The sequence below is a fragment of the Salvelinus sp. IW2-2015 genome, linkage group LG7 (assembly GCF_002910315.2).
Source record: "Salvelinus sp. IW2-2015 linkage group LG7, ASM291031v2, whole genome shotgun sequence".
Classification (NCBI taxonomy): Eukaryota; Metazoa; Chordata; class Actinopteri; order Salmoniformes; family Salmonidae; genus Salvelinus; species Salvelinus sp. IW2-2015.
The window spans coordinates 10209425-10234811 of record NC_036847.1 but is presented as its reverse complement, the minus strand read 5'-3'; the positions used below and the strand labels follow the sequence as shown (position 1 = coordinate 10234811).

At 46.7% G+C, this 25387-nt stretch overlaps 1 pseudogene; it reads right to left on the bottom strand.

Annotated features, from left to right (window-relative positions):
* The window catches only part of LOC111966913 (agrin-like), a 164712-nt pseudogene that overhangs the window by 81793 nt on the left and 57532 nt on the right, over positions 1-25387 (bottom strand).

Sequence of the window (25387 nt, the reverse complement as noted above, 5' to 3'; positions counted from 1 at the left end):
CATCCTTTTTCAAGTTCTCATTAGATTGTTCCAGATGGATTACATCTTCACTCATCTGATGGTTCTATAATTGAACAAGTCCCTGCATACAAATACCTTGGTATTTGGATTGACAATGATTTAATGTTTAAAAAGCATACAAATGCATTTGTTAAGAAGCTACGATTTAAAGTGGGCTTTTTTGATAGAAACAGATCTAGCTTCTCTCTAGTCAGCAGGAAGCATATTGTGCAGTCAACCTTCCTACCTGTTCTTGATTATGGTGATACTATTTATCAAAGTGCAGCTTCCCTTACTCTTAAACCCCTGGATGCTGTTTATTATAGCGCCCTTCTTTTATCACAGGAGACAGTTTTATTACTCATCGCTGCATTCTTTACCAAAAGGTTGGCTGGACCTCTTTAAAATCATGTAGATCATATCAGTACGCTCTTTTTGTTTACAAAGCCCTATAAGCTTCAGACTTACCCAACATCACTGTTAAGATTTAAAATGACAAGTTGTCAAACCCATTTTCACAGGGTTGGTTACTATGGAGACTCCTTTGGTGTCTACAGTGTTACGTAAATCGGCCTTTCATTTCCTACATTTGGAATAATCACCAAAAGACGTCTCGATTGGATGCTTTGATTTTCATAACGAAGAACGTGTTTGTATTTTAATGTGTATTTCATGTGTATATTGTATATATTTATGCCTATCTATACTATACTTAGTCTCAATATGACTTCCCTGTTGAAATAAAGGTAAATAAATAAACCTTAACCTTAACCACACTAACCCTAAACTTAATTTAAGTGGCATCTTCAAGTGGATTAACCTTCGGGAAGAAAAAGAAAACAGGCAATGAAATGGGTGCCTGTGGAAGCCGAAATATTGTTTATCCGGGTCCTCGAGAGCAGACAAAAACTCAGTAACCAATTATACAAGAGGAGCATGGCCTTTCACCCTCTCATTGGAAGTGCATCTTCAATTAGAAAGGTCAAAAATAGGGAAACTGCAGGCTTGTGCCGGGCTAGAGGAGTGCTGAGAAGACGGGGAGGATTAGAGGGGACGAGGATAAGAGTGAAGGAGGAGAGGGGAGTGACATACTCAGAGTACAGTGGAGTTACAGTATGTGCTTGAGTTGGTTCAGGTGATTTGTTAGATGGTGCATGCAACCCCAGCAGGTGAAAGGTTTGATTCACACAAGGGCCACATACATGCACTAAATATACCATTTGTTCTTGGTAAGTTAAATGACTGTAGGCCATCGTACTATAAAAAAAAGACTAGGAGTGTTTCCTAACCTAGGGCCTGGAGTTATTGCTGTTTTCCTGAATGGCTGTTCTTTTGCACAACGCAACGCGGAGTGCCTGGATACAGCCCTTAGCCGTGGTATATTGGCCATATACCACAAATCCTAGAGGTGCCTTATTGCTATTATGAACTGGTGACCAACGTAATTAGAACAGTAAAAATAAATGTTTTGTCATACCCGTGGTACATGGTCTGATATACCACAGCTGTCAGCCAATCAGCATTCAGGGCTCAAACCACCCAGTTTATAATGCAGTATAGTCTGGTACTCACCGCAGGGTCCTCGGTGCTGGATGTGAATCTCCTTCTGCAGGGCGCAGCCCATGGCCTTCATCTCACACTGGCTGCCGTAGCTGTGGCCGTCACTGCCGCACACCAGGTCGGGCATCTGGGGGCAGGCGCCATGGCACTCGCACACGGGCTCGTTGTTCTTCACCACGCACGCGGCCCCGAACTCGCAGGCCTTCCCCAGGCATGGGCTGGGAGTGTGTAGATCTGAGACAACAAACAAGGGTTAGTGGTGAAGGGGGATGAGGGAGAGGTGAAGAAGGAGAAGTATTGAGGGTGGGGGGGGGGGGGGGGCTGAGGGTTGGGGTATTGAGGGTTGGGGGCATAGAGGCAGGGAAGGGTTTGGGAACTCGGGATAGGTTAAAAGAGAGTGGAGGTTGATTAGGATCAGAAGGATTTCAAAAAGGGGGTTGCATGGTCAACGTGGGTGCACTATGGTCAAGTCTAAAACATGTACCTGACTCTTATCCATAGTACTTCCTGTATCAATCAACTCCCTCCTGGTAATCTATTTTTGTTGTTGTTGGTAATCTCATTGGCCATAAGTGTCTGACCCCTCTGTATGACCCAATCAGCAGTGTCTGACCTCATGTATCAGAGACCCACACCCTAAGTTCTATGAGTAGAAACCTTGACCTTGTGTCAATTGATTGGAAACTGGGGATGAACGGTAGATGATAACATATTTTTCTATTTATAGGGAAGTAAACAGGTGCTGATTAATTGATGTTTCCCAGCATGCCGTTCTTCAAACGCAGCCATTTGCATCTCACGAGAGCCTCAGAGAGAGAGAGAGGGAGAGAGAAAAAGATGATGAAGAGAGCTCTCGCTATGTGGATAGGGAAGAGAGGGGAAGGGAAGACTAGAAACAGAGGAAAAGAGAAAGAGCAGCGTCTGCTTAATAATACACAAAGCCCAGCTCCTGGGCAGTGGGAGAACATCAGAGAAGTGTCTGCATGCTGCTTTGTTCTCCAGCCGCCCCACTACACTGTAACTTCCTTAAATTGGGGGCCTTGTTAGAGAAGTGGGTCAGAAACGAGAAAGAAACGCGCAAAGACGACAATGTGATCCACGGAATTATATTGTTTCATCATCATGGCATTTATTTTCCTTCATTCCCCCCGATCAATCCTTCATCAGTATTGTCGCCAAGGTTAGGCGTATGTTAGCCGTATTGTAAGGGGGTGGATTGAGTTGGGGATGGGGTGGGTGGGTGAGTGGAACAGATTGACAGTTGAATCCCCAAGGCCTCGGAAGACTGTGGCGTACAGTACATCCTCGTCAAGCCAAGCGGGCAGGAGAATTATGCAGGGGGCGGCGAAGCCATGCGAAGGAGGCTCATTGGCATGCCTGGAGCGTGGGAGTATAGCGCGGTGGCGCTAAACGCGGCGTGTCTGCCGTTTGGGAGATAGATTCAAATGCAAGTGAATGTGAGGATGCATTTTATCCCTGGATTCCCAGCGAGAGATTGTAGATGGGGAAAAGAACGGAGCGGAACTCGGGTATGTCACGGGTGGTAGATGGTGTGGGAATAGGGTTACAATGCTGAATCCAGGCTACCCCCCTCCTGTGTCTCCTCCTCTCCCCATGGCAACCAAGGGTGCAGTCATTACCCTGATTATTATGGGATTAGACTAGAATCATGCCGGGCGCTCCGTTTAAGAAGCTGCCGCCGTTTAGTTTCCGAACGCACGGGTGCGTTTAATACTGTTAAAATCCCCCCAAGAGCCTCATCTCAGCTCTGGGTAAAATCATCAACATATAGCAGAAGGTAATTTCCCACTGTGGGTGAGAGAGGAGGGGAACAGATAGGAGTGAAGTCATCTCAGAACCCTGGAAGAGGCTTGATGTAGCAGTTCGATAGATAGCGTCTAAAATCACAGGACTGTGGTGGAGAAAACATTCATAAGTGTCAAGATGGACGCTGCAGGCTTTCCGGCGCCCCACGGCGTCTGTGTTAGGGGGTAGTAGTTTAGGCTGTAGTGTAGAGGGTCCGCAATCAGCAAGGAACACTTTCAGGCTATTTTATGCGTATTATTTATTCATGTGAACGAGCGCAGAACAAACGTTTGGGCCGTTAGGCAGCCGTCATTGCGATAGTGTCTCTCCACAGGATGATTCGGCGTTATAAAAAGCCTCACCTGTGTTCTACACCTCTTTACATAAARAGAGCAGCAGAAGAAACAAGGGGATAAGGCCCTAGCCGAGACTAGTGTGGAGGAGGAGCAATCGCCAGGCTACATCTAGTGCCCGTCGGCGACCGTAATTGAACAAATCTTTACGGATCCTGAATAAGGATGAGCAAGACGACAAGGATCTCACTTTTTCTAATGGGAACATTGCGGATTAAGTAGTGGAACATTGCTATTGATTTCTGTGTTGTGGGAAAGCCGGCAGTTTGAAAGAGCTCCCGAATTGGCATGTAAATATGTATGTGGTGGAACTGTGCCTAATTCAGCCGGGCTTCAAAAAACGCTATTCTGCCTGATCTTTTTTCTACACTGTGTGTGTGTGTGTGTCTATGTGTGTGTAGCGCTGGATACAGAGGGCGTGATCAGCACACACACACTCGTGGCCTTGAGAATGGTTCAGGACCCATTTCCCAAGGCACAGCTCCCTAAAATGCAACTGCAGCCTCCGATAACCTTCAGTCCCTTGTATTCTTTGTTTCTACCCCAAAAATAAGGAATGAGAAATAATCCCAAACATTCTCATTCCCCCACTTCTTCTGGAGGCAGTGTTTTTCTCTCAGATTTATTCAGTCAAAAAAGAGAAGGGGGGGGTGGCGAAACTCCCCAAGTTCTCTGTGAAATAATCTTAGCATGGAGAGAGAGAGTGAGCATACGATGAGAGACTTTGAGAAACCTCCAGCAGCCCTTATACCCGACTTTGGTAATTGAGAAGGCTTGCATATTCTCTCAGTCTGAAAAAAAATCTCAGGGAACTAAAAGCGTATTTTCTCCCTCAAAGGCAGTGAGGGGGACTTTGAAACAGCAGCCTATCATCCCAGAGGCCTGGGTAGAGATGGTAGCAGTGGCTGTGCTGTTCAATGACTGGAGCTGCCACAACAGACAGACAGACAGACAGACAGACAGACAGACAGACAGACAGACAGACAGACAGACAGACAGACAGACAGACAGACAGACATATGCCTCAGTAGAGGGACAGATACTAGGTCACAGGCTAGTATCTACACAACAAATGCCCCCTCTGTTTATCAGACGAAAGAGACGAAGACGATGGTGACTCACTGTTTTGGTGTGTGTGTGTGTGTGTGTGTGTGTGTGTGTGTGTGTGTGTGTGTGTGTGTGTGTGTGTGTGTGTGTGGGATCCAGAGTGCCGCAAGCGTCATCAAAGACGTGAGAGACAGAAAAAGGTGTGTTGGCGAGGGATGTGTGAGCGAGGAGATGAATAACTCTCCTCTGTTCAATAATTCTTCTTCTAGCTGCAGTCAAGAAACTGTTTAGGAGTAGACATCTCATACCAGTCCCTAGAGGCTTCTCTAAGAAAGGACAATGTTTCTGTCCCAGACATGGCGACTTGGGAGTCTGAATGCTTCCACCTCTTTCTGCCCTTCTCCCACCAGCCTAGGCCAGGCTCCTTCCTTCCTTCCTTCCTTCCTTCCTTCCTTCCTTCCTTCCTTCCTTCCTTCCTTCCTTCCTTCCTTCCTTCCTTCCTTCCTTCCTTCCTTCCGCCGCTCCCCTACTTTCCTTTTGTTTTTAATTAGTCTGATATTTTATAGTGGTGAGCTCCGAGCTTAAAGGGCAACTCCACCACTTTTCAACCTAATTTGTATTATCTCTAGCACAACACCAGTGTCAACATACTGTACGCTTAGTGTACAAAACATTAGGTTCACCTTCCTAATATTGAGTTGCAAACCCTTTTTCCCTCAGAACAGCCTCAGTTCGTCGTCGGCATGGACTCTACAAGGCGTCGAAAGCGTTCCACAGGGATGCTGGCCTATGTTGACTCCAATGCTTCSCACAGTTGTGTCAAGTTGGCTGGATGTCCTTTGGGTGGTGAACCATTCTTGATACACACGGAAAACTGTTGAGTGTGAAAAACCCAGCAGCGTTGCAGTTCTTGACACACTCAACCCAGTGCGCCTGGCACCTACTACCATACTCCGTTCAAAGGCACTTACAGTAAATATTTTGTCACCTTCTGAATGGCACACGTRCACAATCCATGTCTCAATTGTCTCAATGCTTAAAAATCCTTCTTTAACCTGTCTCCTCCCCTTCATCTACACTGATTGAAGTGGATTTAACAGGTGACATCAATAAGKGATCATAGCTTTCACCTGGATTCACCTGGTCAGTCAATGTCATGGAAAGAGCAGGGGTTCCTAATGTTTTGTACACTCAGTGTATGTGACAAAAGCCCATTTCTAAGTTTTGTGGAAAGAAATATAAAGTTAAAACATCAGCAAAAGTTACAACATTTTAAAAACAGTGATTTTCAAACACTATGACATCCGCAGTGACATGGGGAGCAAGAAAATACCCTCCTTTGGGCTAGAAACCTGTTGCAGGTTTTGAAAATCATAGTCTTTTACTCTTCATTCTACCCTGTGATGTCACAGAGACGCCTTTTTTTTAGGACTTTTCTTCTTATCGTTTTGACCGCAGATCATAGTAATGCCCTGTTTTCACATACAGTATGTAGACACTGGTTGGTGCTGGAGATGATGAATGAGGTTGAGAAGTGGCAGAAATGCCCTTTAGGACCAGGGAGATTAGAAGTCCCTGTCAGATGAAGTGGGCTGCTGGGATGCTGCAATGCTACCGCCGTAATGCTAAGAGAACCATAACAGCCACAGACCCACCCACTGATAAAACGTTCTGCCAAGGTTCTGCTACCTGTCTCCCCCACCAAGAGGCGGAGCGACCCTCACTGACAAACGTTCCGCTACCCGTCTTCCCCCTCCCAAGAGAGACGTTGCCTCTTCCATGTCTCTCACTAAACTGCTACATTAGTCAAGATTTAGAGGCCTTATCTGACAAGCAAATAGGGGATTTATCAGAGTTGACCTGAGTATTACCTCAGTCAAAGCCTTGTTGAGCTGAACACACTCGGCAGGCGGTCTGCATATAAGCCTGGAGAGATGGAGTGTCATATTCCTAGCCTTGTTTGCGTGGGTAATGTTTGCGGTTTAAGCCTGTACATATGGATGTAAATGCAGGGAGATTATTTTATGCGGTAGAGCTTCTCCCTACTCATGCATATGTAGATTGGAATCTTCCCTGCTCCAATTCTGGATTACTCCCAATGTCACTATAAGAATCTAAGAAAACCCATCCCTGCGCTCTAGGTAGCAAATTCGGTGAGGGAGAAGTGGCTGCCGGCACCGCCCACTGTGTAGAAACAGCCAATGGGAAGCAGAGACAGCGGCACATGTTGCGGTGCGCCCTAACCCAGTTTTGTCGGTGCTGCAGGGGGAGTGCCTGCCACCCCCTATGTCTCGCTAGCAGTGAAAACTTTTATGGAACATATTAAAATAGGTGCCAGGAACGGGAGAGAAAAGTCTCAATATTAGCATATGGTAAAACGAAGGCCCGCGAGCTGTGTTTCCCTGCTTCGGAGCACTTATCACAGAGTAATGGCTGCAAGGGGACAGTCCTCCACTTGACATTTAAAACCCCAAACACACTTATTTCTCTTCTACCAGACGACACAGGGAACACAGATGAAGTGAAATACAGCAAACAGAGGGAGAGAGTGGGYGGGGGGCAGAGAAAGACAACAGCGAGGGAACAAAGACAAAGATGAGCTCCTCCATCTCATGACATGTGTATACTTACAGAGAACAGAGGACAGAAGAGGGGGAGGAGAGGAAAACTAAAGGCAGGCCACCAAACAGCAGATGGGCATCATTGGCATGGTGGGCCTGGTCCGGGTGCACTGACCAGCAGCACACAACACATACACTGTAGGAAAGGAAGAGGAAGGGAGGGAGGAAGCAAGGAGGGGTGCAACAGATGGGGTAAGGGGTGGTTCGCCATAGGAAGAACCTGCTGTACCCATAAGGCCTGGTGACTGCAGCGACTCTGCCACCACCGACACACACTGACACACACACAATCACACACCACCACCACACACAATCGCTATGGGCCGCTATGATCCTTAACACCACCTTACCACCAATCTACAGTGCCTTCAGAAGGTATTCACACCCCTTGAATTGTTCCACATTTTGTTGTGTTACAGCCTGAATTTAAAATGTATTAAATGTAGATTTTATGTCACTGGCCTACACACAATACCCAATAGTGTCAAAGTGGAATTATGCTTTTCTGAATTTTTACAAATTCATTAAAAATGAAAAGCAGAAATGTCTTGAGCCAGTAAGTATTCAACTCCTTTGTTATGGCAAGCCTAAATAAGTTCAGGAGTAAACATTTGCTTAACAACTCACAAAATAAGTTGCTACCTTTGAATGACTATCTCATCTCTGTACCACACATAATTATCTGTACGGTCCCTCAGTGAATTTAAGATTCAACCACTAACACCACGGATGTTTTCAATGCCTCGCAAAGAAGGGCACCTATTGGTAGATGGGTAAAAATAAAAATAAACAGACATTTAATATTCATTTGAGCATGGGGAAGTTATTCATTACACTTTGGATGGTGATCAATACACCCAGTCACTAAAAAGATACAGACGTCCTTCCTTCCTAATTCAGTTGCCGGAGAGGCAGGAAACCGCTCAGGGATTTCAACATGAGGCCAATTGTGACAGTTACAGAGTTTAATGGCTGTAAAACTGAGGATGGATCAACAACATTGTAGTTACTCCACAATACTAACCTAATTGACAGAGTGAAAAGAAGGAAGAGTGTACAGAATACAAATATTCCAAAACATACATCCTGTTTGCAACAAGGCACTAAAGTAATATAGCAAAAAATGTGGCAAAGCAATACGCTTTTTGTCCTGAATACAAAGTGTTACATTTGGGGCAAATAAAATTAGTACCACTCTTTATATTTTCATAATGTTATGGGTATGCTTGTAATTGTTAAGGACTTGGGAGTTTTTCGGGATAAAAAAGAAAACGTCATAGAGCTAAGCACAGGCAAAATCCTAGAGGAAAACCTGGTTCCGTCTGCTTTCCACCAGACACTGGGAGATGAATTCACCTTTCAATAGGAAAACAACCTAAAACACAAGGCCAAATCTACACTGGAGTTGCTTACCAAGAAGACAGTGAATATTCCTGAGTGGCCGAGTTACAGTTTTGACTTAAATCTGCTTGAAAATCTATGGCAAGACTTGAAAATTGTTTCCTAGTCAACAACCAATTTGACAGAACTTTAATCATTCTGAAAATAATAATGGGCAAATGTTGCACACTCCAGGTCTTTAAAGCTCTTAGAAAATTACCCAGAAAGACTCACAGCTGTAATCGCTGCCAAAGGTGATTCAAACATGTATTGACTCAGGGGGTTGAATACTTATCTAATCAAGATACATTAGTGTTTTATTTTTATGAATAAAAATACAAAAAGTTCGCTTTTTTTTGCCACTTTGAGTATTTTGTGTGGACCGTTGACAAAACATGACAATTAAACCCATTTTAATCTAACTTTGTAACACAACAAAATGTAGAAAAAGTCAAGGGGCGTGAATACATTCTGAATGCACTGTAACTCCCAGAGCAAGTCCATTAATTAGATTCATTACCAAACATCACTGGAGGTCCTCTCTGGGTTCAATGGGTACTCGACCTATTATTGTTTATGAGTATAATCAAAGCCAGTGACTTGTGTCGTCGCACAGCAGCAGAGATGCTAATCAAATAAACATGCAAATTATAAATATTCACCGGAGAGACTTGTCACCTAAGGCGCACGTTTCAGTTTTTTTCACCCCAATTTCTCCTCTTTTGCAGAGGCTCTTTGTCAATGACAATGTCTCTCCGGCTGAGTGATTTTCTGTTAACCTCCAGGGGGAAACTGCGTGTGTGAACGTGTGCACGCACACACACACACATATGCACACACACACACAAACACACACACACACACACACACACAATCTCCCACCGCTCTTAAATGGCATTCATACCATTTATCTAACTAAGTACTTCACTGTGTGTGTGTGTGTGTTTGTGTGTGCATAGGTGTGTGTGTGTGTGTGTGTGTGTGTGTGTGTGTGTGTGTGTGTGTGTGTGTGTGTGGTGTGTCTGCCGGCCTGTCTGTCTGTGAACCGCTGTACCATTTTATATGTCCATGTCTAACCGGAGGTGAAAGCTTCCTTCCAGCTCTCAGGGTCAAACGAGAGGCATCTTAAACCACTTTGACTTCGTTTTTCAGCTGAGCATCCTAGTAATGCTAAGAATTGGCTTCTCGCATCCACCACTATTCCCTTTCAGCCCCTTTAAAAGTGACCATCTCATGAGAGACTGACTCGAACACATTCCTGTGGAACTCGATTGTGGCTTATGGTCAATATAAGACCATATAGGTTATTAATCAAATAGGGCAGCATTGTCTTTCTCAGCATGGCCGAGCACGGTGTTTGTATGATTAGGCTAGCTGCCCCCCCCCCCATAGGGGACAAGTGGCCCTTTAGGGCAAGGAGAGCGAAATGGCGGACGACAGTCACATTAGGGGGGTTGTCACCACACTCACCGAGGTGACTGAGATTTACAGCCTCATATCTGGAGATTTTCAGCCCTCCTGATGGCTTGTGGCATGATTGATCTATAATCTAGCACTGTGTCTCACCAAATATTATGTGGTGTGTGTGTGTGTGTGTGGGTGTGTGTGTGTGTGTGTGTGTGTGTGTGTGTGTGTGTGTGTGTGTGTGTGTGTGTGTGTGTGTGTGTGCGCGTGCGTGCGTGCGCGCGCGCATCTGGGGGTGGTGGGGGTAGTGACAGCCATGACACCCCATCACCCCAGTCTTTCACTCCTATCCACCTCTTGGTTGAAGCTCTAAGAGCCATCGGGAAGTTGCAAAAGGCTGGCTAATGCAGGCGGCACACGATGAAGGACTGAACCCTTAAGCTTATGGGGTGTGCATGGAGAAGACTCTGCACACAAGCAGGAATGCCAGCACAGCAGCTGGATAGGAGGACTATAGAATGGCAAAAGACAGCAGGGTCCCTTTCTTCTTCAGTAGTTTGAAGGGTGTGTGTATGTGTGTGTGTGTGTGTGTGTGTGTGTGTGTGTGTGTGTGGTGTGTGTGTGTGTGTGTGTGTGTGTGTGTGTGGTGTGTGTGTGTGTGTGTGGGTGTGTGTGGTGTGTGTGGTGTGTGTGTGGTGGGCGAGCGGGTGGGTGTGTGCGTACCTCTGCTTTTGGTCCACTCTAAAATGCTGGTGTGTTTGGGATGTGCCATTGCAGTTAGCAAAGGTGGCCCAGTTAGCATGCCACAACCACGTTCTTTGTGTAGTGTTGTTAGGATGAAAGTACAATGAGAAACAATGGCTCCCACTGTCACAGTGGTAAAAGAGTGTCGCGCGGTGCACGGCCGTAACTGTAACTTGTGCTCCGCTCGTGCTATTGACCACGTCGTGACAAAGAGGCCATCTAAACACACAGACACACACACACCGTCACATACAAACAGCTTTGGCACACACAACCAAACAAAATCAATGCACACAAGCTTGCACACACACAACCAAATATACACACACATGCACACACACCCAAAGCCTCACTCGCGCACGCACATGCATCTGCCAGTGGACCTTGTCAGGGCAGTGACTCCTTAAGACTAGCGGAAAGGAGACTAGCAGTGCTGGGGTCTCTATCTAATCCCCACCCGGCCATCCAGACACACAGAGGGAGAACGACTTACGAATTAGGAGAAGAGGAGAAGTAAGAGAGGGCGGAAGGAGAGATAGAGAGACGAGAGAGGAGAAGACGAAGAAACACAGTAATTAAACATCAAACCGTGTGCAGGTGTCCAAAGGTAGGAACACAGTCCCGTCGTCACCCACACTAAACCAACAGCCTCGGTGGGCACGTTGCTCCTCTCCTTTTGATGTTTAATTAAATAGTCGAGCGAGCTGTTTGGCTAAATATGCAAATGTCAATAGAAACACATAAAAAAACACTGTAACTTGCCACCGGCTAAAACCCGCCGAAAAGGACTGTGACAGTTTACTTTGTCGAAAATAATGAAAAACAAAAGAAAAAACACATAAGCACCCGGACATTTCGCTTGTTAATTTATGCGTGGCAAAAAGACGGGGGAAGAGACTAGAAAACAATGCTAATGAGTTRCACCGTGATACTGTGGAGCGATGCTTCTGACGTCACCTAGCCGAGACGAATACAACTTAGTATTCAGATAAGCAACCCGAGTGAGACGAGATAGAGATATCTGTCGAAGAAGAACCAGAGGAACATTGCTACAGAACGCCTGTGGTTTAGCTTGTCTGTCGAGGACAGCCACTCTTCCTCGGGGGTAGGCTATCTATACTCCGCAACGGCCATCGCGTGCGCAGGATTTTACTCCGGACAAACAGGAACACACCGGAACTCTACAAAATCGACTAATCGTAGTCTTCGATCGATGCTTTGATGTGCTGAATCGTATGCGTTACTGCTTGGCTGGAGCAAAAACATGCACCCACGCCGGATGGCCTTGGCAGGGGTATGTTTGCCCAGTGCTGCTCTAACTTTTTGCCCTAGCTGCTCTAACTTTTTGCCCTAGCTCTAAACACCTGATTCCACGAATCAAAGGTTTGATGAACAGTTGATTAGTGGGACCAGGTGTGTAATGCTAGGGCAAAAACTAAAACTGGTCCCCGGGACCAGGATTAAGAAACACTGCCTTAGATTATATAAGGTTGAGAGACCTAGTCAGTAGACACTGGGCATGGCACAACTAATGTCAGTGCCCAGGTGGCAAGGGAGGGGTGGCGCATTGGGCAGGGGTTAGGAGTGTCCACATGCAGTCTGCCATGCTGGGGTAGAAGGGTACCAATATAGATTTAGGGTTGAGGGATAAGGGGGTTGGGCAATGGGAAAGGGGTTGACACAAGACAAAACACAGCGCTGGGAAGAAGAGCTCCCAAACCTCACGGACGGACGCTTTCTTCCCCCTGCAAACACAGTAGGGCTGCATGGAGGGTGCACAGAGGAGGAGAGACAAGAGCAACAGCTTGGAGTGTTGGGAGAGAACATACTACTCCGTTTCNGGAGTGTTGGGAGAGAACATACTACTCCGTTTCAGAGAGATACTGTAGCTAGTTCAAGAGAGAGAGAGAGAGAGAGAGAGAGAGAGAGAGAGAGAGAGAGAGAGAGAGAGAGAGAGAGACAGGATAGGAAGACAAGACAACCATCCCACCACCCCCATGTTTAGTCCAATTGGAGGAGAGTCTGACCCCTCCCAACTGTCCACCAGAGGGGTCAAAGGTTGTGCTGCAGCGAGTGCTGTGTCCCGAACAGCGGCAGACGTCACACGGACAAAGACAGACAGACTGAGACGCACTGAAACAGAAAGAATACCTGTTTAAAAAGGAAGCCACACAGACAAAAAAGAGACAGACAGAGACAAAGACAGGCGAGCGACAAAACGTTGTGTGTGTTGTGTATATAGAGCAAGAGAGAGAGAGAGAGAGAGGTAGACCCATTGAAGTGGAAGACTGGCACTACCAGAGGGTAGGAGGACATGAATGAAACATGAAGGCCGTTGTGTTTCATGTGTCACATGTGATGGCGGAGCGTGACGGGGATGAGGTAGATGGGGTGAAGGGAAAAGTGGTGGTCACGGTAAATTCCTGTCTGTTAGCTTTTTCCCCTCCCACCACAAACTACTGACAAGTCAAGAGACAGACAGAGAACCAACACACACACAGTACTTACACAGGASAGGAGGACGTTTCAAAAACACTGTGGGAGGAGGAGTCAACTAGAGGGAGAGAGAGGGAGAGGACCAAAGGCTACTCCCCCTTTCTCTTCCTAGGGGTCCCGACTCACCACACGGGCCTTGCTGCTTGACTGGAATATGGGCCTTGGCCTGGCACTCAGCCCGCCGGCGCTCGCAGTCGTTGATGTAGGTGTGGCCGTCCTTGCCGCACAGCGGCTTGTAGGTGCCGTCGCACTGGATGGGSTCGCAGGAGCAGCGCATGCCCAGACGCTCCACCTGGCACACGCTGTTGAACTTGCACTCCTCCCTGCACTCCTCTGCAAAACGGACAAGGGACATTTTAGTTGTTCTTGTTTCTTGTTCTTGTTTAGAATTCGTAATGTTCCTCTGTAAAGTGTGTTGCGATGTTGTGATAATGTTTTTTTTTAAATCAAATGTGACTTGACATGTGACTGAAAATACGGCTAACGCAGCAACTCAGCCGACAAATCGAGGCAACCGTCTACAAAACGTTCTCTCCGGGAGGTCAAGACCCGTTCAGAGCTTTCAAATGTACTATGTTCCCGATCAGGGGATCAAATTTGTACAGTAATTCAAATTGGAGCCATTCCTCTCTTTCTCGTAAAGCGGTCACGCTACACTGAAACTTAATTACGGCGCTGCCTTATCTGGGTGTCGAACATTAGAGGGATGTATTGTATGCATGTCATGTTACAAGACAAACCACCGTTCTCGCCTAAACGTAATAAAGAACCTGATTTCATGGATCTGCATTTCAAATGAAAATATTCTCTCCATATCAAAACCATGAAAAACAAAAACGTAATTACCACGCCCATCCATTTTACCTCAGTAAAAGGCAGATAGAGAATGGGTTCCTTTTAACTCGATCCAGACTAACTCATACACAGTGCTAACGCTCCTCCTGAGACATTCAAGTCCCCGATGTAGTCGCGTACTAGCGGCCTATATCTCTACTCAAGCTTGACCACAAAATATAAGGGCAGAAGGGGAGTCTGTAATAGAGTGCATCACACCATGAGCCTCTTTCTTTAACTCTATGGGGAGTCTCAGATGTGTGAAGATGAGGTGAGAGGGGAAAAGCTACAGATGCAGTGGAGGTGGTGGCCTATTGAAGCCCCTTTCCCGCAACAGGAACATTTGTCATCTGCAGTAAACCTGGCAGTGCAGACTTGGTGTGGCCTAAGACCTCTGTTTTAATAGCCCAGATAACCCTTTGCCAACCGTCTGGTATCACGCATGTAACAACAGAGCCCTGACAGAACATGGTTAGTTATCTATCCGTCAAGCGGTGGTGTGTGTTGTGTGTGTATGTGTGTTGTGTGTGTGTGTGTGGTGTGTGTTTTGTGTGTGTGTGTGTGTGGTGTGTGTGTGTGTGTGTGTGTGTGTGTGTGTGTGTGTGTGTGTGTGTGTGTGTGTGTGTGTTGTGGTGTGTGTTGTGTGTGTGTGTGCCGACTCACCTTGTTTCTTGCAGCGGCCCGGGTGGATCTTCCTGAGGTCAATGCCCTTCTGCATGCCCGTCCGCTTCATATGGCACTCGCTCTCGTACGTCTGCCCGTCGCTGGCACACAGTGGCTCATTGACGGCTGGGCAGGACTCCGGGCGGGGGATATTCAGGGGCTGGTGGGTGCGCGGTTCCACCCGGCATGCAACGTTCAGGTTGTTCTCGAGGCCTTTACATGGGTCTATTGACAGGGGAGAGAGATCGAGAGAGAGAAAGAAAGAGAGAGAAAGAGAATGAGAGAGAAAGAGGTTAGTGGTAGGACACGGTTATCCAACACCGGGGATATGCCAGAGATAGGCCTGCTATCAACACAGGTTGCCCTGGAGAAGCTGAGTGGAAAGCTGGGAAGGCCATGGATCTGAGAGGACGACAGGCTCCAAATAGATGGAGAAAGTTTATTTTTGATTGGGCCTCGTTGCACTCCTCTCTGGGGGAAGTCAGGCTGACGGCTGGCGCTGGTGGCCATATCAGCTGTAATCATAAAGGAACTGGGGAGAAGCTTATTGAAATAGGAGCCGCTAGCTGCTGCAGCTTCGTCCCATCTCATTCCACTTCTCTTCTTCAGAGCGAGGGGACACAGAAGATTTATGTACTACTGCTTGCATTAAAATACTGCCAGGCTGCGAGCGAGTCATTCGAAACACCAGCGAGRAGGATGAGACCAAATTTGTAGAGAAGAAAGGATCAGGGAGAGGAAGGGAGAAAAAAGAGGGGAGAAATGGTTTCCAAGGCCCTGGCTCAGAAAACAAAAATGGCGACAACAGGAACACATAGAAGGGACAATGGTAGCTTGGCTTTGACGGTCTGGGCTGGGCAGGCAAGACAACAACAGGGCCAATGCCAGCAACGCCATCGCCAAGGTCAGGGATTGTGTATATTAGCATAATGGAATCGCTCACACAGGAGGATATAAAACGTGGGACTGCAACCAATTCAGGGGTTTTATCGTATTGCAAAAAGCGCCCGAAGCCAGTAACGCAATGATACCACACAAGCCCAGCCATTATCCCCCTTGCAAAAGACATTACCTCCCATTAAGACACCAAAACGGCTTCCAGGAGTCCTGCCCTCCGCAGTCGAGCCCCCCCGATGAGGTATCAGACATACAGACAGACAGCAAAGGCTCTGGCTAGCCTAGCCCCAGCTGTATATATTATTTATTTATTGACCCTTATTTTACCAGCTAAGATGACTGAGAACATATTCTCTTTTACAGCAATGACCTGGGGAAGAGTTACAGGGGGAGGAGAGGGGATGAATGAGCCAATTGGAAGCTGGGGATGATTAGGTGACCTGATGGTATRAGAGCCAGATTGGGAACTTAGTCAGGACACCAGGGTTAACACCCCTACTCTTATGATAAGAGCCATGGGATCTATGGTGACCACAGAGAGTCAGGACACCCGTTTTAACATCCTTTCCGAAAGACGGCAACCTATGCAAGGCAATGTCCCTTCACCGCCCTGCGGCATTGGGATCTCCTTAGACCAGAGGGAAGAGTGCCCCCTAATGGACCTCCAACACCACTTCCAGCAGCATCTGGTCTCCCATCCAGGGACCGACCAGGACCGATCCTGCTTAGCTTCAGAGGCGAGTCAGTTGAGACAGCAGAGGCTTGGACAGAATCACTCAGGAAGATTTAGGGTCCGCCGGGCCAGCTCTCCTGAGAACCCAGCCTCCCCCCCGGGGGGTATGGCGACATGGAGCCTGGTCTTACCGGGTTAGATATATTACAGCCATCCTCTCGGGGCCTGAGCATTCATCTCCCTTCCCTTTTGTAGCCTCTCAGGCTCCCGTCACTTTTGGGAGGCTATTTTGTCTGGCTCTTTCCCTTTCTCCCTTACCTCATAGTCAAAAGTCCTCAGGAGAAAACGCAGACAAAACAACCGTCTTGAACTGGCCAGCTCTAAAAAAAACAATTGGCTTTGTTTGTCAACAGTGAATAATCTACACCACAGGAAGAGTTTGCATGAAGAAAAAACTGCACAGAATGAGAAAACCAGTTACACGATGTCAGAGAGAAAGAAGACAGTGAAACCCCAGAGCGAGAGAGAGAGAGAGGAGAGAGAGAGAGAAAGAAAAAAAGAAAAAAGAAAGAAAGAAAAAAAGAAAAAAGAAAGAAAGAAAAAAAGAAAAAAGAAAGAAAGAAAAAAAGAGAGGGAAAGAGAAAGGGTAGAGGAAAAGTATATAAGGGGACTCACTGCAGGATCCCTGGCGCTGAAGGCGGATGTTCTTCTTGGTATGGCAGGCCTGCTTGTGGAGCTCACACTCGTTGTGGTAGTCCTGGCCATCGCTGCCACACATCACCTGCTCGGGCTTGCCTTCGCAGCTCAGCGGGCACATGCACTTGGCCGACAGGCCGTCCGATGACTGGATGCAGGTGCTGCCGTAACTGCAGATCACCTCGCTGCATGGATCCTTCAGGGCTGCAGGGAGGGAGAAGACAGAGGTATTTTAAGGTTTGTGTGTGTATTGCAGGATTGTGTATGGGTTATACAGGAACACTTAACTTTACTGTCACGAATAGCCTACATCATGTGAAACCTGATGAAGGTCAATTATTGACTGAAACGTTGGTTGAAGATCCAACTGATCCAACTGATGCATTAAAGAAGGCCAGGAAGCTAGAGTTTCTAACCATGAGTAACACAACAATGAAAGCAAATTCCATAGCAGTTTAAGTACAAAATTGCCACATGCCACCTTTTTACATCAGAGTGTCAACCTATTCGAGTGCAAATGGAAAAAGTGCCGTGGATGTGTAACTCTAGACTGAAGAACTACTTGACAGCCCTGACTAAGGATTCACGGGCGGTCACAGCTGGCTGGCTGTACAAACAAGTTGCATTAATTTTCTGAAGGGCCAATAGAAGAATGCTTTGCATTCACAATACAATCTCAATTGCTATGCTTCAGCATGCTCTTCTACTGGCAGCTGAGTGGACCCCCTGAATATTTACCTTTCTGAAAACTAGAGAGACATTTTCCCTCTAGAGAACTTTGTTTCCAACCCCTTATTAAACAGCCCTGCCACTCTGGAGTGGCTTATTCTGTCGATATGAGTGGGTGGAACTTCTAATTTAGCGTCTGCGACTGAGATATTTTGGTATCTCATCATCTCGACGATGGCGCGCCATCAGATTACAATCAGCGTTATTTTATTCCACTCCCCCAATACATATTTATAGCGGGCATTACAACAAACACTCCCAGGGCGCGAGACCCCGGAGGAGCGGGGTTCCTCCGACAAGCTCTGAGTCTCTCATTTCCTATGCACCGCCACATTTGGAATAATGTTTATCTGTGTCCAATATCCACCTTTTGTTACGACGCTTTGTCTATGAATTTCATTTCAGGACGGGTGCTACGGTATATTAATCCAACAATCCTTCAGCATACTGTTTGCTTTATCTCCCCTATCCCCAAAATATAAAGTCTTATTCCTGTATTTCAGACCATGTTTGTCTCAGAAGACTGCTCCATTTCTTTAGGTTGATCTTGGGGGTACATAACTAGGTAGGAAGCACGCGCATTGCCTTAATGAGAGTCTAGGATCGAGCTACCCAGACTCCTTGCTCCGGCCAAACGCTACACCACGCCCACGGACGTTAGTTTAGTCTCCACACTGGATCTCAGTGCCTCCCCGATCCTTCACCGAATCCGAAAACATTCGGGACCGTCTGATTGGGTTGGGCCGTAGCCAGGACACAAGTGGGTAAAGCGGCGGTTTGAAAATTTGCCATTGGCTTTGATACTCCAATTGGTTAGAGATGATCCAATCACTGATGACTTTTATACTACGCCCCTAGTGACCCTCCTCACACAAAAGACTTCAATGATGGCAGTCTCAGACTAACGTATGTACTGAACGACAGAGTAGCAGTAGAATTTAGTGCGAGTCGTCAGGCTAGGAGAGGCTGGCGAAGAGAAGTGCTTTTGTGTGTCGTCGGATCAAAGCCTCACACACATCTCTCGCTCATTCGCACATCTTGGCACATTTCTCTTTCTGCCGCTTTCGTCTTCAAAACGTTTCAAGATACAGCGGAGTGGTGTCGCTAACTAATGTGTCTTTGTTTCAGTTTGATTTCAATGCAATACTGCAAATGGAGCTGGACAACTGGTGACAGTGAATATATAGCAAAAGATGAGTAAAGGTCTTCTACTGTAGATGCAGGCCCAGAACAGTGCATCATTACACTCCCGCATTAAAATCAATCTCGGTATTGCTCTAACCTCAGAAAGACTAGCCAAATAATTACGAGCTAAAAACATGGGTCATAAAATGACTAACGATTTGACTAACGAAAAGAAGATGTACAGCAAACCAAAAGGTCAGTGTAAGTAATAATAATAATATATGCCATTTAGCAGACGCTTTTATCCACAGCGACTAACCGTCATGCGAGCATATACGTTTTATGTATGGGTGGCCCTGGGAATCGCCATGCTCTACCAATGAGGGAAGACTTTATTTAGTATTTCATGTATAGATTATCAATACAAATTCAACTGAGGCATTGACACACCTCTGTGACTGAAACGGATCCTGAGCCATTTGAAATCCTTCAACCATGAAACCAATCGACACCACTACCAACTGAAGGAGTCATGCCGACATGGGTTTGCTTCCCCTTCGTCCGTATCCAATATATCCTCACAGAACCACACTGTCTTTGATGTACCATTGTTTGTTAGGTGACACCATGGAGGATGAAAACGCAGTAGGAGGACATGGTTTGCCGAGCAATGGAAGCCCATTGTCACCCGGGTTTATGGGCCACCGTGAAATAATACGCCTTAAGCCACCGCCTTCAGCCTGCAGCCAACGGCTCGTCCCTGCCACTTCACAGAGTGCCTCCGTTTTCTTTGTGACAGTCAACAGAATTCTCCTCGTTGCTTCTCGGACCCATTCAATAATAATAGTCTGAGGGTTTTTCTCCTTCGCCGTAGCAGGCACCTTGACAGGCATGGACGGAAGAGCAAGAAAGAACAGAGGGGGTCGCGTCGATTTGAATGCTAACGGATCCGTATAGTTTCGGAGCGTCGCACTTCGCCACTGCGGCGGCGTTAGCACAGATAAGCTTTCCTCTCAGACTCAGACAAGGGGGCAAATTGCCTGGGTGAATGTGACCGGTGTAACAAGCAGAACGTGTCAGAAAACAACTTCAGGGACCTCCTGCCTGCATTTTTCGCATTATTATCATCTGAAAGGCCGGAGAAGTAGGAAGATGAAAAGTCACCGAGCTACCTTCTAAATTAGAATGCTCCTCACTGCCAATTAGCTTGTCTCCCTGAGCCACAAGGCGGTACTGAAATGGTAGACACCAGCAAGGTTAGGCTTGAGATAAAAGCAAGAGGAATACAGGTAGTAAAGGAAAAGACTAACACAATGCTGAAACATTCACTTCAGTTGAAGAAGAAGACATGGTAGTAGTAGTGGGGAGGAGGAGGAGAACATAACCCTGCACTACAAGAACCCGAACAGAGAATATAAAGTACAAAACAGGCAGAGAGGAGAGGATGGCCAACAAAGAGAGGAGGGTGGGAGTTATCTCCCAGGCAGGGAGGCAGGCAGTCTTTGCGGGCCTTTCTGTGTGTGTCTGCCTTTCTTCTCCCTGTGATACAGTGTTTTGAACTGGGTTTATTAACGCTTCATTAGGATTGGGGAGCTGTCAGCCAGCGCAGTGTGGTGGTGACGGCTCTGCTTGGCGGCATGCGGCCCAGAGGCGTGTGGCGGAACAGGTTCCCCTGTCGTGGTGGTGGTGATAGTTGTTGTCGGGGGAAGGAGAGGGTGCTCGGGTAGAATCCTCTAATGTATTATCCTTTAACATATATATATATATATATAACGTGTCCATATAACCCCTAGCAGGAGAGGAGCTAGACAAAGAGAGAGAGAAAGATGAGAGAGCGAGATAGAGAGAGCAAGTGATGGAGACAGACAGAGGGAGGTAGAGACAATGGAGAACCCCCCCCCCCCCCCCMGCACATCCMCTCAGCGACACTACCACAGACACACGCAGCAGACCAACCACAAAGCATCGCCCCTCGCCACCACGTCCTCCCTGCACCGCTGCAGTCCGCCCAATAGCTGGGAGATGATTTGCCCGTTTGATGTAGTTCTTCAAAGAGCTTATTTGACTGCAGCTGTCTCTCTCTTTTACATGCTTTAGTGTTACCCTTGAGTCTGGAAAATCGGCCACAAAAACCTCACTATACAGAGGGACTCCTGGTTGTGCTCAAAGGCCGGGGGTTCGGGCATTCTTCTTCTGCCTGTTGACAGAAGAGCCTCCACGCTTGTATGGATATTTGTGTGGCGGGCGGGGGGGTGGGGGGTTCGGGTTGGGACGCTCCTTTAAGAATGATAGGCATATTATTTCTTCCCTAGAGTGACATGGGAAGACCAGGCAGGATTAAAACGTCTGGATTTGTCTTCATGTGAGGATGAGGTGGTGTTCTAAGGTTCACCATTGGTATCTGTAACACTCCACCCACCACTGTGACCTGTATGCTCTCGTCGGCTGGCCCTCGCTACATATTCGTCGCCAGACCCACTGGCTCCAGGGCATCTATACAGCTTTGCTCGGTAAAGCTCCGCCTTACTTCAGCTCACTGGTCACCATAACAACACCCACCCGTAGCACGCGCTCCAGCAGGTATATCTCACTGGTCATCCCCAAAGCCAACACGACCTTTGGCCGCCTTTCCTTCCAGTTCTCTGCTGCCAATGACTGGAATGAATTGCAAAAATCGCTGAAGTTGGAGACTTATATCTCCCTCACTAACTGCAGCTGTACACAGCCCACCTGTAAATAGCCCATTCAATCTACCTACCTCATTCCCATATTGTTTTTATTAACTTTTTTGCTCTTTTGCACACCAGTATTTCTACTTGCACATCCTCATCATCATCTGCACATCTATCACTTAATTTGCTAAATTGTAATTACTTCGCTACTTTGGCCTATTTATTGCCTTACCTCCTCACACATTTGCACACACTGTATATAGACTTTCTCTATTGTGTTACTGACTGTACATTTGTTTATTCCATGTGTACCTCTGTGTTGTTGTTTGTGTCGCACTGCTTTGCTTTATCTTGGCCAGGTCGCAGTTTTAAATGAGAACTTGTTCTCAACTGGCCTACCTGGTTAAATAATGGCGAAATAAAATGTTTTCAAATATGTCCTCTTCTAGGGAGTAGATAGGCTAACTGCTAACTGGTAATTGCGCGGCATTGAAGCGCCATTGTATCATAATTTAGCATTAGCCATATTTAACTGAGATGATGATCCAAAACAATGGGCAGTAATGTGTGCTGGAGCGTTCAATGCTCTGAACTGGCATATGGTATTAAGTGGTTTTAATGAGTAACAGTTGTGTGAATAATATGCTACAAGCTTTTGAACATTTTTAAATGTTAAAGTTGAATAATTCTCGGTCTCTGACTCACACAGACACATTCACGCATGTTTTTTGCATGCACAGACACACACCCTAAAAGTCATGCATAGACACACACACACACACACACACACACACACACACACACACACACACACACACACACACACACACAACACCACACACACACCACACACACAACACACACAACACACACAACACCAAACCAGCACACACACACACACAACACGCAGCAGATAAACCTCTTAAATCTAACACTCACTTCAGCCCTGTAATATATAAGTGCCTGTTCAACATGACAAGAACTCTAGCAGCAGTAGTTTTTGTAAGCCACTTCATTCTGTGAGCAGACAGAGGAGGGGAACAAGGAGATAGCGGTGAATACATCAATAAACCCAGTGTGGCAAAAAATTATCAGGTAAACAGGAAGCCAGAGTTCCTATAATGGCGGGCCTAATAAATGCAAATAAGTGTTGATATCTGTCTCCATCTCTCTCCATTATGGCCTGGTTATTGCTTGAACTGTAAACAGAGGAGGGGACAGACACGGCATACTAAGGGGATTGCGGGGAATTTGTGTATTATGAGGACTGTAGCTCTCTGTATTATGAGGCATCAAGCTTCCAGTGCTATTACAAGTTGGGGACAAGGTGGTTTTAGAAGGCGAGGGAGATGGATCAGGAGCGTTTTGGTCTCCGTCTCGCCTCAAGACTACTGCATGCAGGGAGCTGGGAGTGTGGCTATCTCACAGACAGTATTAACCTGACAGAGACAGGGGGAGGAGGAGGAGGAGTGGGGGAGCGAGGCAGAGGGGGAGATTACTGTGAGGAGGATGGGGGCAGCGGGGASGTTGCTAGAAAGAGGAGAGGAGGATGAAATACAGAGAGAGGGAGGAACAATTGAGAGAGAGAGTCAGGAGTGAGGAAAGTATTAAGGACAAAGAGAGCGAGTCACAAAGAGGTGGATGGGGATAATGCTTCCACATCTCACTAGCTGGAAGAGGGGAAAGAAATACATAGATAGAAAGAGGTGAGGACGGATTACCATCGTTACCCTACTGGCGTCCATTATCCTATCAATTAACCATAACCCCTACGCATGGCATAGGAGATGATTATGACTATCACCTTATAATGATGGGCCTTTTACTGATTCCCGCTTTGTCTGATGGGCCTTKTACTGATTCCCGCTTTGTCTCCACGCCCACGCACACTCCCAGACAAGCCCATTCACACCCAAACCGTGCCTCAAACAAATAGTATTGTTTCCACTATTGTCACTATTGTCGTTTCCTCCCTGATATAAATGTACCAATGACTCCCATTGTATCCGTCTGTATCCAATGTTATTTTTCACATTGCGTAAGAACAACAACAAAAATCCAACCTCAATAGATTATTCAGGGAAGCAGAATGCATAAATACATAAGTAAAACATGTGTAAAATGAAGCTTCTGTCTGTCATTAGGAGTGTGTGTGTGTGTGTGTGTGTGTGTGTGTGTGTGTGTGTGTGTGTGTGTGTGTGTGTGTGTGCTTTCAAAAACCAGCCCACCCGCCGCCCCCCTCAATCTCACTCCACAGTTGTCGCAAGGCAGTCGGCCCTAAGAGAACTCTGTCTGTCTGTCTGCTTGCCTGTTTGCTGGCTTCCCGGTGGCTGTCTTTGCCTAGTGCAACCGAGGAAGCAACATCCATTGTTTGTCAGTATAAAGTATTAAATGTGTTAATGTGGAAATCGATGTGTTTGTGTTTGTTTCACTCTTATTGACTGTTAAAACCACATTCTTCAATACCAAGGGAACGGTTGGGTTGCTTCTCCTTCGGTCTGTCTGTGTACCTTTGAGGTATCCAGCAGAAGTGGGATATTGTATTGTGCGCTCAACAAACGTGGTTGGCAAACCAACATTCTGTGGTCTGGTCTCCGAATGGAATAACAATGTAAATCTTCTCTCTCACAATAAAGAAAGGCCTGTAAAGAACAGGCTTGAAGAGGAGCTATATTCCTACATGCAAGATAAAGTCCCCACACAAATACAATCCCTCAGACGCAAATCTGAATTTTCTCGTCGATGGTTCTTTCCATTAGAAGACACATCTCAGACTTCGTAAGCAACACGACACAGCAACACGACTGAGTGATGTTATTTGGACTGGTAGTCTGTTGGATAGTTATTTTTTCTTTACAGCCTTTGTGTGAAGTTCAAAGCGTTCCAGACACCTAGCCCTGATAGTTTTGCTCCGAGGCTCCCAGTTTCCGGGGGACTACAAATTCAAATCCGACAGTTTTTTACTCGGGCTGTGCTTTTGTGATGCCAAGTGCTAGTTAGGAGGGTCCGTTAAGGGTTTGGGCGTAGAAGACTGATTTATCCCTTGTCCTCTATAAAGCAGCGGGAAGAAGCCTGAGACTTCTAAGCCCCCCCACCGCTGAAACCGAAGGGAGAAGCTAGCAACCCCCCCCCCCCCACCCCCCTTCCTGTTAGCCAACAGGTCGTTCGTACTCTGTCGGCATGCGTGCGCTTCCCCTGGCGAAAATCGCCCATGGCGATAGGTCGAGCAGCGGGCAGCGACTGCGGTGAGCATGGGTGGTGAGGAGCCGGTGTAATTTAGTTTTCTCTCCAAAGTCATTCCAAGCAATGGGTGCCAGTGACAACGGTGTTCACGCTGTCTTCTCAACCTATCTAGTCCCTCTGGTCTACTTAACTTCAAAAACTCACAGCTAGCTTCCCCCATCGAGACGGCTTAGAGACGGCCTAGAGACACTCTCCAAAATATCAGTCTGGAAGAATGGCCGTTCAATCAATGCCCCCCTCCCCCTCGCCCCCCTTTGTATTTGGTAGATGCATAACATTTAAAATGGGCTATATCTACCAATCTTGTGGATAGGTTGCAGCTCAAAATTGTGAATACTGTGCATTACAGTGGCTGCTTAACAACGTTGGGCGTTGGTCAGTAAACTGTATAGGAGTAGTATAGCTATAGATTTTTGAACTCCCCCATTACTTTCCTTCTCAACC